General features: G+C 36.6%; 1 protein-coding gene across 1 annotated transcript in view; it reads right to left on the reverse strand.

Annotated features, from left to right (window-relative positions):
* Positions 1-13,868, reverse strand: part of LOC307162793 (nuclear GTPase SLIP-GC-like) — a 45,528-nt gene extending 31,660 nt beyond the window's left edge. The window contains exon 1 of the mRNA XM_079878419.1: positions 13,760-13,868. The gene's annotated coding sequence lies outside the window, so the exon portion shown is untranslated. The remainder of the gene's footprint in view (positions 1-13,759) is intronic.
* Positions 13,869-15,564: the final 1,696 nt, after the last annotated feature.

Consider the following 15,564-nt stretch of genomic DNA (forward strand, 5'->3'; position numbering starts at 1 on the left):
GAGCAGCCCGAGGTTCTTCGGCCACAGGAGACGGACCAGCAGCAGTCCGTTTCCTGGGCAGGACATGCCGAAGCGCCTCAGACTGCTTTTGGGCGGCGGAGAACTCTTGGGCGAAGTCCCCCACCGAGTCGCCGAAAAGGCCCCCTCGGGATATGGGAGCATTCAGAAATCTGGATTTCTCTGAATCCCGCATATCCGCGAGGGTAAGCCAGAGGTGGCGCTCCTGGACCACCAAAGTGGACATCGCCCGTCCCAGAGAACGTGCGGTGACTTTCGTCGCCCGGAGGGCGAAGTCCGTCGCCACACGCAGCTCCTGCAGCACCCCTGGGTCGGGACCACCTTGCTGCATGTCATGAAGCGCCTTGGCCTGGTGGACCTGAAGCAACGCCATGGCATGCAGGGCGGAAGCGGCTTCTCCACACGCCGTGTAGGCCTTCTCGGTTAGACCAGAGGAGAACCTACAGGCGCGGGAGGGGAGTGAAGGGGCACCCCGCCAAGTGGAAGCGGCTTTCGGACACAGCTGCATCGCTACTGACCGCTCCACCGGGGGGATTCCCTCGTATCCCTTAACCGCTCCACCATCCAAAGTGGTGAGGGAGGAGGGGTGAGTTGATCTATGTCTGGCAGTCAGGGGTGCCATCCATGACCTCGTCACCTCTTCATGCACCTCCGGGAAGAAAGGGACCGGAGCGGGACGCTGAGAACCAGCGCGACCCGCCCCGATACACCAATCATCAAGCCGCGAAGGCTCGGGACACGGTGGGGGGTTCCACACGAGCCCGACATTCGCGGCCGCCCGGGCAAGCATAGCGGCCAGCTCAGGATCCGGCTCGGCCGCAGCCACCACACCCGAAGGGGGTAGACCCGCCGAGTCGTCACCTGAGGATGACCGCTCTCCCTCCGATGCAGCGATAGACATCGCATCTTCAGGTGGCGCCCCGAAGGAAACAACCGGAACCGCACGGGGCGGCACCAGTGGCTCCAACGGGGGCACCGATGGCAACGGCGCTACAGAGGAGTGGGAGCCTCGTGAGGATCTTTCACCTGGCGAGGTAGTCCGCACTGTAACCCTCATACGCTCACCAACAGCCACAGCCGAAGTAGTCGCCTGCTGAACTGAACCAGCCGACGAACTAGATCGGGTGTAGACTGAAGGGACACCCTCAGCAATTTTCTGCTGAAGGATTCGAAGTCTCGAGCGGAGCGTCGCCAGAGTCATGTTCCCACAATGAGAACATGACTCGTTCACAAACGCTGCCTCTGCGTGCGCTAAGCCCAAGCACGAGACGCAGTGTCTGTGACCATCACCCTGAGACAGAAGTCTACCGCATCCAGAAACACACGGGCGAGATGACATCTTTGTCACGTAGACAAAGAAGCAGGTCGCCCAAAACTCTTTTAGGAAAGAGAGAGAACCTCTCTTTCAGTGCCGAAGCACTCAGGGACCCACCGCGGCCACACACGGGGAAACTGCAAGCCCGTGTGGGCACTCAAATACCAGCCGTGAAAACGGCTTTTTTTTTTTTTTTCACAGCTGGCAGAAGCGGCGATCACTGACGAGGCTGTCACACCGGCACCAGAGAGGACTCTTCCCGAAGAGACTCGTTGAAAAAACTTCACTTCTCAGGCGGAAAACAGCAGCACAAAGCAATCTGTTCGGCTCCGAGGCGATAAGCAATGATGCAATGTTTACTTCCGCCTTTTATACCCGCGCTGGTAGGCGGGATGCGGAATGCAAATTTTGCATGCCAATTCAGTTTCTCTTTCATTGGCTCGTTGTTAACTCTCTCGAAGGTGGTTGGATCCCTGGCGTGATCCCAATTCGTCAGGGGAACTCCCCCGACGAGGCGTCGGAGTTCCCTGCTGACGAAAGGGAACCTGAATTTCACAGAAATGCAACAATTCTGCAACAACGAGAAGAGAAGAACTGTTCTGGACTGGAGAGAATTCAAACAGCCCGCGCTCACTTAACCGCTGAGTTGTCCTCACGTCAGAGGGTGGGGGAGGGTGCAATGTTTTAATTGAGTAAACTTACTCAATTTTAAGAGTGTGTTAAATATATTAATAATATTGATTTGAATTAAGTAATATTTTTGTTTCATGAAACAGATCAGTTTAATTCTCCATTCTCAAATATTTTGATTTCACAAATATATTAAGTATATTATAAATAAATAATTGGTTAGTCAAATACTAAATTCTTTTAGTGAAAAAAACTTACTGTAAATATAACTGTAAATTTTAGATAAAATTAACTGGTGGATTTTTAGTCAATTATTTGGGTATGTTTAACTCAAACAATCAAGTAAACGATTATCTAATAAATAGGTAATATCTATTGAATAAGTACTGGTAGCTAATTAATAAGTACTAGTATCTAATTAATAGGTACTAGTATATAATGAATAAGTACTAGTATCTAATGAATAAGTACTAGTATCTAATGAATAAGTACTAGTATCTATTGAATAAGTACTAGTAGCTAATGAATAAGTAGGCCTACACTGTAAAAAATAATACACTATATCTACTCAATAAAATTGTGGCAACAGATTACAAGCAATACTATTAATTAAATTCAACAAGACTTAAGAATTGAGTTAAAATTAATCATATGAGATTCTTACAAATTAACCATTCAAAATGAGTAACTGCAATTAGCACAAAACAAATTTAAGTAAAATTTAAACAAAAATATTGGTTTCCTTTGGACAAAAAACCCCACTATGCTTATAAATACTACTTAATAGATTTGTTTTCATTCAACACAAATAAGTTGGTTTTATTATTTTTAATGAATGTATTAATTCAAATAATTTAATTAAATCGGGTTAAAATTTCAAGTATGAATAACAGACGAATTGATGAAGATGAATTACAAACTCTTTTATTATTGCCAACAACAGTCACAGAAATGGCATCTGTTAGTACTCCGAGTGAATATTCACTACTCTTTATCAACAGAACTAAATGCATCTTTTTTCCAATTACCTTTTAAGGCATATTAATTCATACAGGTTGAAAACAGTTTTAAAACAGCTTGTGAAGTCACAAATTGTTCAAAATACACAACAGAGCTGCATTGTTTAAAATACAATAGATATAAAAAACAAGGTTTCCACATTTTCTGAAAACAAAAGAAACCGATGTTTTAACAGATTACACTAATAACAATTTTATTTTAAAAGAGTGTAGATTTTAATAACTGAACTCTGTTAAACTAATAACAATCTCACTTTAAACACAGTGCATCTAATAATCTCGTATTAAAACAGCAGTGTAAACTCTGTGCGACTGGAGACTGTTCACTCTGAATTCAGTGCATATGGTAGATCAAACCAAAGAGGACGAAGCAAGCCCTGAGAAGAACCTGTAAAAAATTTACTGTTTGACTTTGTGAACAGGAATTATTTTTAAAAAGAGTGCCAAGCTTTGCCTCCAGATTGTCATCGGGAAACTCCAGGGCTGCGTTTCCCAAAAGCATCATAAGCCTAAGTTGATCGTAAAAACTGATCGTACGACTGATCTTAATATTATGGGCCCGGTTTCCCGATAACGCTCACTCTTAGCCTGCTAAGAAGACTCGAAAGATATATCTTACCAAATTTGTTTATTTTCCTAAGTGTGTTCCCCAAACTATAGGGGAGAGCGGGGCACAACCTAACGCTTTTTGACTTTCTCAGTTTGTGCAAATCTACTTATGGTTCAGAGTATTTATTTTTTCCCCACATTAATTTCCCACATGTCTAGTACAATTATGTGTTTTTGTTTTATTAATACAGTATATACTTTTTTCTTGATATACCCCGAAAGAATGGAAGTGAAATGTGACAACATGCCCCATAGGTGGGGTACATTGTAACATGTGTGGGGCACATTGTAACATGACATATGGCAGCTTAAAATGTTATCTGATCTAATAAAAAAAAATATACAAAACAAACTAAAATATTTTCTAAATAAAATACAATTAAAAAACTTTGTCATATAAAATAATGGCAATTTTTAATAATTAAATATAAACTCATTTTTGAGTTTTGACTACGGACACATGAAAACACAGCTATACAACATAGTTCAAAACAAATAAATAATTAGTAATTTCTGGACATTGACTCTCAGTCTTTATTCACCTTTTTCTCACGTTTTCTCAATAAAATTAATAAAAGTATAGAATATAATAGCATATTTCTAATAGGGGCACATTGTAACGCAGTGTTACAACATGCCCCCGCCTGCACAACTGGGATTTAAACCCTGCTAGTGTCTTCTGCTAGCTAGCGAAGCATTAAAGAACTATCTCAACTGTTAAATAACATCTTGGAGAGTAAAATAATATCAGATTTGTCTTATTTTAAATAAACACAAAAAATAGAGATGAAAAATTAACTTAAGTAAGAAATTTACTTTTGCTATGGTTTAATAAATGTCTATGGATATCTTCCAAAAAGAAAATAATTTTGGCGGATTTTTTTTTTTCTATATAGTGTTGATATGGCAACTAGTAAATAAACAAAGTTCCGTCATCCAAGCATGTGCGGAAGTATTTAAAACAAGCGTGTTACAACTAACCCCGCGTTAGGTTGTGCCCCGCGCTCCCCTACCTTAGAAAGCTGCTTAAGATATACCTTCTTACGTGCGACGTGACCCGGCGCTGTCCGTGGCGATGGTGCTGAATTGTTTGAAATCGATGGCTCGAGAATCAATTATTCTCTCGTGCAGGGGCTGTTTATTTGAAAAAGCGGTCATCTTTATAAATGAAGCACTTAAGAAATAGTTGAAATTGCAATTTATTATGATTATTGGATATTATAAAAAAAATAATCCAAACTATAATAGCCTATAATAGCCTAGCCTACATATTTTAAAATTGTAACATATAGCCTATTGCTGCCACAATAACCTTTTCAAAAATTTACGTGCTGCCTTTTCTTTCCCATTTTTGTTCGCTGAGGTGGAGCTGCGATGAAATATTGTTCTTGTGTAAATACTTTCCAGCATTTCAGTAATAAAAGTTTACTTCTTGCGTACGGTGCTCGGCAGTGATCAAAAAAGGATTTAAACCTTGAATTTTGAATCTCTTGTAAACTCGGAGATGTGGATTCAGACGGCAATTAAATTACCACATGCCTTTTTGTCAAAAAACAGAAGGTACTAATTTGGCCAGGGATTTTTACGCGGATTGGGTGAGAAAAACACTGATATTATGGATTCGGACGGCACTAAAATCACCGACTTACCCCTGTAAATGTTTAAAATACCGGACGAGCCCATGAGAAACAATATTAGCGTCCGAATAGGACTTAACTGACAGTAGCCTATGCTTTCACTGGCCTTTAAAAGAGCGTTTTAATTCAATTAATAATATTGTATAATAATATAATTAAAAATCTAACAACAATCAGTGTAATGACAATTTTATTCTTTGCATGAAAACACTTGAATTAGCCTAATTTAATACTGTCTGGGTGTATTAAAACTTCAGAATTATATTCATTTAGACCTGCAACAGTGATAAGGTAAAGCTAAGAGTGGTCCAGACCAACCTTACGAAAGTGTGACTTACAAAAGATATACTTAGCGTACGAACGTTTCGGGAACCGTCCCATAAGGTTAAGAGAGAGGTTAAGGAAGAGGTTAAGAACTACTTAGAGATAAGAACGCTTTGGGAAACCGGGCCCAGGTCTGTTTCTCAAAAGCATCGTAGCTTACGTAGCACTTTAAAATCTTCGTAGATCTACGAGTGCTCTGGAGTAATCGTACATCCCCAAGTGCATCGTAAGAAGACAGATTTATGAGGACACCTGCAGGACAACCGGCAGATAACACCTTTAACTTTATTCAAATGCAATGTGATTATAATATAAGGTTTTGATTGTACTTTATTGTACACTTTATTACTCTTTTTTTTTTTTTTTTTGGTTAAATTAATGTATAAATTAAATAATTAAAAAGGTCAGAAAACAAAACAAAAAAATATAAATAATTTAATCTAATAATTTTAATCAAAATTAATGTAATGAACATAAAAATAAATTTAAAAAATCCTTTAAATCACTCGATCTCCTCTAAAAGGACATTATTTTCATCTCTTTGAAAGGTATCTTTTCGTTTTTTTATTTTTTTTTATCTTTGTTCAGCCATTTTATCAGTGCCTCCGCCTGTAGGTGCTTTATATAGACTTGTCTTGATTGCTAATCCACAACAGATGACAATTATTAGGTTAAACGTTCAGAATACGATTCCATATAAGGTTATTTCAGCACTTCACGAATGGACAGCGACTCTTAAGTAGCACGTAGAGCGCGTTCTCGCGCGTTCATGTTAAGTGCATTTTTGGGAAACGCTCGTGGAATTGCTGCGAGCATTCGTAACCTTGCACGTGAAAGCGCTCTTAAGAGCTAAGATACATCGTTATCGGGAAACCCGGCCCAGGACAGGCCTAGTGAGCATCAACTTCAGAGGTGAATAGTTTTACAGCTGCCTTTTTAACGTTAATCGGTGTCCTTTATTGATATTACAAAGATAGAACTAAGCAAATATTAAAAAAGTGTGCAAAATATCACTTGTCTGCAGCGAGGAAACTCCGTGCGCATGTGTGTGCTCGTGTTGAGCTGCTTCAAGCGCGCGTTTGAACAGGAAATGCTTGTAAATTGAAAACAGCTTATTTGCATCACGTTGGATTAATTCAATATTCTCTCTATTTGGAATTATTCAAAAAGAATAGCTAAATCCTAAACAACAAAACTTAGTAGATTGTATTACAGTAATTTTTAAATAAATTTAACGCAAAAAACTGTTGAAAAAAACAAGAAATTAATTGTGTTAAATAAAGTTTACATATTAAATTTCATGAAATCTACAAACCCACAGAATGATGACTTTTTACAGTGTATAGTATCTAGTAATAGGTACTAGTATCTAAAAAATAAGTACTAGTTGCCTACCTAATAAATAACTACTAGTATCTAATAAATATGTACTAGTCACAAATGGAATACATACTAGTCAGAACTGAATAGTTGATATCTGAATGACAGATCCTCATAGAAGTCAATGGCCAAAAAAAAATTATTTGTTACTAACAAAAGAATAGTTACTAGTCACTTTTGAAATAAGTACTAGTATCTAATGAATAAGTACTATAGTATCTATAATAGGTAATAGTATCTAATTAATAAGTGCTAGTATCTAATAATAAATACTAGTAACTAATGAATAAGTACTAGTACCAATTTAATAGGAACTAGAATCTAATGAATAAGTACTAGTGTCTTTTTAAGAGGTACTATTATCTAATAAAAAAGAACTAGTATCTAATGAATAAGTACTAGTATCTTTAAAAAGGTACTAGTACCCAAAGAATAAGCACTAGTATCTAACAAATAGGCACTAGTACCCAAAGAATAAGCACTAGTAGCTAATGAATAAGTACTAGTACTTAATGGAAAAGATACTATCTAAAAAAATGAGTACTAGTAGCATGAAAATAGATACTAGTAGTTTTTAAGGATGAAATGTTAAAACAGCTTGCCATTGTATCTAATGAGTAAGTAGTATCTAATGAATAAGTACTAATACCAATTTAATAGGCACTATAATCTAATGATTAAGTACTAAGTGTCTTTTTAAGAGGTATATCTAATAAATAAGAACTAGTATCTAATGAATAAGTACTCGGACTCACTCTCCCAGTTTAAAACTAGATTAAAGACGCATCTTTTCAGCCAGGCATTCATATAATAGTGTTAATTTCACAGTTTCAAACTACAATCCGGCCTCTAGTTCATAAATGCCAGAGGAGAACTGGCCCCGACTGAGCCTGGGTTCTCCCAAGGTTTTTTTTTCTCCATTAGGTCACCTGATGGAGTTTTAGGACACCATTAGGTCACTTGATGGAGTTTTTCGGTTCCTTGCCACTGTTGCCTTTGGCTTGCTCAGTTGGGGATATTTTGGGGATATTTAATTTTATTCTATCAATCAATAAATTCCACTAGAAACAAACTTTTTTATTTTAATACTGTGAAGCTGCTTTGATACAATCTGTATTGTGAAAAGCGCTATACAAATATACTTGATTTGAAGGGAGTCAAGAAATCTCCAGGGGGGGGGGGGGGGGGGGGGTCGATTGGATTAATTCGATTCGGTAGTATAGATAAAAGCGCCCCCCGCACTGACAATTGATTGGTTGGGTCCTTACATGCGCTTCGTGGGGCACACTAGCACACACACGCAAGGTATCTCGCTCCCTTTCTCTGCCGTGCGCGCGCTCTTGCTCGCTCTAGGTTCCGGGAGATTTTAACTGATTTGCGGGCATCAGGGAGCCGCTATCGACATGCGGGAGACTCCCGGAACTTCCGGGAGACTTGGGATGTCTGCATTTGAAGATATCCAGAAATATTTTCAAATGAAAGAATATGACTAGTCAAAATAGCATTGTAGATATCTCGAATGTATATTATGACTAGTCATTGTCACATTGTAGATATCTTAATTCCAATTCAGCGAGTCAAATTTGGAATTAAGTTATCTGGAATTTGAATTTTGACTAGTCAAAACTAAATTACTACTAGTAACAGCCAGGGATATTTAAAGGGGTGGTATAATGCCCTTTTCACAAGGTGTAAAATAAGTCTTTGATGTCCCCAGAGTGTGTATGTGAAGTCTTAGCTCAAAATATCCCACAGATATTTTTATATAGCATGTTAAATTTGTCACTTTTTGAGGGTGAGCAAAAAAGCATCGTTTTTGTGTCTGTTCCTTTAAATGCAAATGAGCAGCTACAACAGCTTGTGTCCTTTTACCTTACACAGACATGCACTAAAAATGTGAATATTTATGTTCAAACCTTATGTAAAAACAAATATTGCATCACAATAAGTGTATTTGTGATTGTCAAAACATTTGGTAACTAAATAGAATTTTATGAAGTTTAGTGACAACATGTTACAATGTTTACATTGTACTGTAAAAACGAACAAGTTCATTCAACTTAAAATAATTTGTAACCTGGCTGCCTTAAAATGTTGTGTTAAGTAAGCTAAGAAAATTCAGTTGTTTGTACATATATTGGAGTTCCTTAAACCTAGAATTAATCGTTGGGGTAACAAAGGTAAAGGCAACAAAATAGTCTGATCAACTTTAATTTAAGTTTAATGAACTAGTTTTTTAGTTACACCAACAAGACATTAAAAGTTGTGTAAACCTGAATCCCAGTTGAGACAACATAAAATGAGTGACACCAACAAACTTTTCTGCTATCTTGAGTTGTTTACACTAAGCATCTTGTTGAGTCAATTTATAATTATTAGTTGTGCAAACAAAATAAAAATTGTCTCAACTATTAATTTTGTTGAATTAACTTATTTTTTTAAGGCAGCCAGGTTACTTTTTCAAGAATAGTTCATTTTAGTTGGAATGTTAAGTTCATTCAACAAACTGAACTGCGTAATTTGCCCACACAACTTAAGTTTCTGTTTTCTAATAGTACTACATAAAAATGATTCATTTGCAAAGAAGAACATACAGAATGCTATTTTATTTGATTTCAAAACAGACAACATCTTTTAATGTACTTAATGTTAAAACACCTTACCATTAAAACACATAGCTAAACATTGACATTTCATATTAATGTTTCTGTAAACATAAACATTTATCTAAAAAAATGTAAACTCTGGTACATAAAACTGTAAATATAGAAATAAAATCGATGCCGATACCACTGCCGATGTCCATGAAAACTTTTTGTATCATCGCGAATGTGTACAAGTTCAGTCACTTGGGATAGTCTATGTCAAGACAGTAAAGAAGACCCATGAGTGAGGAAAAGGCATTTCCAACATCTCCTAGCTCACGTATGATGATGTTCTCTTCCAGCACAACTGCAATAACGACTATCTCCTTAGCTAGAAGTGCTTGGCTCCTTCCGCCGTCTTCAGTATTACAATGAGAAGCCAAGGCCAACGTCAACTTCTTTTGTAGCCTCTTGTTTGGAACTGGTAGTCTAAAGAACATAATGAAGTATTTAGTAATTAAGCATGTACTGTTACAATACCAAACTTGAAAGGGTTAGTTCACCCAAAAATGAAAATTCAGTCATTAATTTCTCACTCGTTTCGTTACAAACCCGTAAGACCTTCGTTCATCTTTGGAACACAAATGAAGATATTTTTGATGAAATCCGAGAGCTTTCTGACCCCTCCATAGACAGCAACGTTATTACCACTTTTCAAGGCCCAGAAAGGCAGTAAAGACATTGTTAAAATAGTCCATGTGACTCATGTGGTTCAACCTTAATGTTATGAAGCATCATGAGAATACTTTATGCACAAAAAAAACCCCAAAATAACGATTTTATTCAACAATTTATTCTCTTCCGTGTCACTCTCCGACGCTGAGAAGACATTGTTGAATAAGTTCGTTATTTTTATTTTTTTTTACACAAAAGTATTCTCGTGGCTTCATAACATTAAGGTTGAACCACATGAGTCACATGGATTATTTTAACGATGTCTTTTACTGCCATTCTGGGCCTTGAAAAGTGGTAATAACGTTGCTGTCTATGGAGGGGTCAGAAAGCTCTCAGATTTCATAAAAAATATCTTCATTTGTGTTCCAAAGATGAATAACGGTCTTACGGGTTAGGAACGACATTAAGGTGAGTAATTAATGAAAGAATTTTCATTTATGGGTGAACTAACCCTTTAATGTACTACCCTATGTAAAAAAAAAAAAAAAAAAAAAACCTACATAGTAATTACACAATAGATATTTCAATGTAGTTTTTAGTTTGTCTAGCACTAGAATGTATCCATTTTCCCAAAACCAGAATATGCAATGAAAAACGTGCCTGGTTTTGTACTAAGCTATAAAGGATAAAACTGTAATTATGGCCATAAATTATTGCAGTGACTATGTGAATTTAGTGGGCAGTATTTATAGTGCACTTACACTGACATACAAAAAACATGTTTAAAACAAAGACAGTCATTTAGCTTTGTCTTACATTAAAGGGATAGTTCACCCCAAAATTAAAATTTGCTGTTATTTTACACACCCTCAGGCCATCTAAGATGTAGGTGACTTATCCTTCAGTAGAACAGTGTGGCGACGGGGGCGTGATAACCCTTACGGAACGAAATATATTTCCATATATATATTTCCATATATTTATGACCAATATATGGTGTAAATGCACTGAAAAATATATGAAATAATATATTGCATTAATATATTGTGTTATATATTACAATGTACATAAGGAATTGCCGCTTTTCATATATTGAAAATTGTATTTACAATATATTTAGGCTACACTGTAAAATGTAATTAGTTGAGTGTACTTACAATATGTTAACGCAATATATTATTTCATATATTTGTCAGTATATTTACAACAAATAATATATTGACCACTGTTAAAAAAAAAACTACATATTGGATGGCCTGAGGGTGAGTAAATTAACAGCAAATTTTTATTTTTGGATGAACTATACCTTTAATAAATGTTTTTTACTGTGACAACAGTTACCCATGACATATTGAAATCAACTCACCTCACAGACACGGATGGAACTGTTTGGATCCTGCTCCTTTAGGTAATATGGAAGTCCGAGCAAAGCAGCTGCTCTTCTCTTCTGGTTTGAAGTCTCAACACACACAAAAAAACAGGAACTTTTGAGAAACTGTGACAACTGTAGGACCAAGCATGCTTATAATACTTATTTCTGATAACACTGGGGCTGCTGATATGTCACTTAACGTTACAATCACAAAACTTTGTGATGGTTTTATTAATTAAATGTTTTTGTTCCCACTTACAATAGGGCAGGATGAGTTCTAATTAGGGATTTGTGCTGTCTAACTTATTTACTGTATAGTTCAATATTAAATTATCTAAATTGTTATCCAAATGTCTATTAAGAATAATTATACCATACATAATTCTCAAAATATCCATGATTTATTGTAAAATAACGTTACGACGTCCTCTTCAGCAGCTTGAATATGTTCCCGGTTAACGTTACCATGGCAACTCAACGGTCAGCCACCAGCATTATAGCCTACATAATAATAAAAAAAAGGTTTTAGCCTCTTTCCAGAGTTCAAGTAACTTAAATACTTTGTTTTATACATTTTTATAAAAGCTATTTATTCGTTGTGAAGTGTAAGACTCGCTTCAGAAATATGAATTCCTTCGTCAGACGCAGTTTAAAAAGTGCCAGAGCAAAAACCCAGTGCGCCGCGCGCGAAGTTAATGAATCCTTATAATTCGTCGTCAAGACTTAACTATAAAGAGGGAACGAATTCGTAAAACAAGGAACAAATTTGTGGCCACGATAAATGACATTACAATATACATATTACACAGGGTTGTTGTCAGTGGCCACGATAAATATATTTTTGACCGCATGTCATGTGCAGGTGCAGCAGCAGTGTTTTATGAACACCCGCACATGGAATGCGGACAAAAATATTTTTATCGTGGCCACTGACAACCCTGTGTAACATGTATCTAGTTTACACTTAATTTAACAAGTATTTTTATTAACACAAGTAAGATAGAAGTTCAAGCTTACCTCAGGAACTCTTGATCCATCCAAAATGGAAGTTTCTCGTAGGTCGCCGTCGCACGCGTTGTAGGGGGGCGCTCTGTGGGGTTTCCCACATATTTATGCAGGGGCCGCTCATACAACTAAGAAATATATGTTGCCTGAACTACTCTGATTAAACGGAGTAGTTGGGCACAGGGAAACTTGATATCTTAAGTACACTCAACATTTTAGTTGAACTGACTTATGAAAATGAGTTGAGGTAGCAAAAGCCTCAAATCCTTTTTTACAGTGAGGATAGAGTTTTTATTGCTTGACAAAAATTTCAAGATTTCAATTCCATTCTTGTGATTTGATTCCGATTTTGATTCAATATTGACTAATTTGGATACATGTTTATTTTAAATTTTATTTAAAAAAATAATCTCACCTAATGCTGTAAACATAGAGGGCCCAATCTGCTGGTATTATTAAAGGTTAAAAATAACAAATTAAATTAAATATAATGCAGTTTTTGTTATAATAACAATTATTTAATGACATAAGTAAAAATATAATAAATATGTAATATAGTGCTCAGCAAAATCTCCTCTATTTTTTCTATTCAATTAACATGCTATGGTCATTAAATGGCTTTCCTGAGGTAAAGGTAACGTTATGTGACATAATTGTTCTCCTGCTGTTATATTGACCTCTTTCCGTGGTTGAAAAACACTAATTGGTCGATGTTATGTATACTTTCGGTAAGTTGTACTGCATCTTTAAATAAAAAAGTAACAGATGATCGGTTCACGTGCACTTGAACTGAGGCGCTCAGAGATCTGTCATGTCTCATTTACAAGCGCCAAACGTATTTTTGTCTGAATTTCGTAATAAAATTGACGGAATCTAAGAGCTGGGAATTAGTTTAATATTAAAAGTACCTCTTTGCTCGGCAATTTTTCTGTGCGTAAGAAAATGTGGCGTGAGAGCGTGTGAAAAGTGTCAATTGCGTGAGTCTCACGCTCAATGCGTGAGGGATATCTTATTCAAATGCATACATAACATTACCTAAATCACCGTATGGTGCAATAGGTGATGAAGTAATGAACATTTGAGCATGCGTGGATTCTAAAGATTTGGAATACAGCGCACAAATAAAACTTTTAATTAACTTTAAGCATCATAATAATTATCATTTATTATATATATATTATAAATTTTACCTTTTATCTCAGGATAATGTGTAGGACAGTAGTCTGTCGTCGATTCAGCTGTCAAGTTTAGCAGAGTAAGATTTATGACCTTGTATCTGATTCACCTTTGGGTGTTGTCAGGATTATGTTTTGTTTCTGTTCCCTGTGATAGTATCTACCAGTCCTCCACCATGGCTCCTCCCTCCTGCAACTCTGCCATGCAACATCTCGCTGGCTGTGTCCTGGGTCCCTGCCTGGCTCCTTCTGCTCTTGTCTCCTCCCTCTCTCCACTCCCCCATGGACTGTTTTCATCCCACTCCTGTTCTATACCCTCCTCCAGAGCCCCAGCCTTACCTGTCTCCTTTGTTATGCGCTCTTTATACAACAGCCACACGTGGAGTTGAGGATTGTTAATTCACCAAACCTCTCGGCTCTGTGTGATGAAACATGTTATTGACTTGCATATTATGGAAATATTGATAAGGAAATACGAGAGTTTGCATATCGTTAACATTTCTCCTTTGCATGTTACCTTTTATATTTAGGTATCTGATTCACCTTTGGGTGTTGTCAGGATTATATTTTGTTCCTGTTCCCTGTAATAGTATCTACCAGGCCTCATATATATACACCACATATAACCTGTTCCACATCCTCCTCTGGAGCTCCCGCCTTCCCCGTCTCCTTTGTTATGCGCTCTGTTATACAACAGCCACAAGTTACAGGTGTAGACTTATTGGTGTGTTAAGCAAATGGAAAGAGACATTTTCTCCTTTGTAAATTTTATTTGAATTCATATTGCACAGAATAATTTAAAAATCCGTAGCATACACATTATTCCTATAATTTTCACATTCATTTCCTAACAGAAAAGAATAGGAACAGGTTTAGGGGGAAATTAAGGTGAAAGCACATGAAGTGAAAGCAAATTTTGCCCTGTACGAAGTGGAGATGATCAAACAATCAAACATCATCATGCATGTAAAGGCTTCAGGTCTGTTATCTTTCAATGAACTGCTGTTAATATATCCTGCTCATGTTACAACTTAAAATAGTCTACAAAATCTGAAAAATATTTGTTGCAGAATGCTGAACACATTTATAATTTATTATTAATTTAGTGCATATGGTCTATGTTTGGATTAATATTTGCCCATAAAGACTACTATATAGCGATTTTGGATGCAGCCAGAGTTTTAATCTTAGGCTACTTCACCAATAAAAACAAAAAATCTAAAGTAATTTTTCCTTATGGTTTATTTAAATCATCGATTGTCAGCAGCAAGTACATTGGTAAATAAATTGAGATTAAGCATAAAAATATTTGTTTTATTTAATAAATTTAATTATTTGAGGTTTGTGTAATATTCTGGATCTTTTTTTGGCAGTAAGTTGAATAGTTTAAGTTCAAAGTGCTTTATTGTCATTACAACCATACAACAATAGTGTACAGCAGAACGAAATTGTGTTTCTCCAAGCTCAAATGGGCAAAGTACAAGCATAAATAAGAAAAGATAATAAGGGTAGTACAATTAGGACAACAACAGGTGTATATAACATACACTAAAGATAGACCAAATAAATCAACATATAAGACAATCAAAACTAAATACTGAAAATATACAAAAATTATATAATTACTATAGCCTACACAGTGGATATAGTGCATATTGCACATTGGGATAGCAGCATATGTGACTCAGTCCTTCTATGTGCATGTATCAATAATCCAACAGCCAGCATATCTGTGTATTTTATTGTGAGTTAAAGGGATAGTTCACCCAAAAATTAAAATTACCCCAGGATTTACTCACCCTCAAGTCATCCAAGGTTTT

The sequence above is a fragment of the Squalius cephalus genome (assembly GCF_949319135.1).
Source record: "Squalius cephalus genome assembly, chromosome: 8".
NCBI classification, from domain to species: Eukaryota; Metazoa; Chordata; class Actinopteri; order Cypriniformes; family Leuciscidae; genus Squalius; species Squalius cephalus.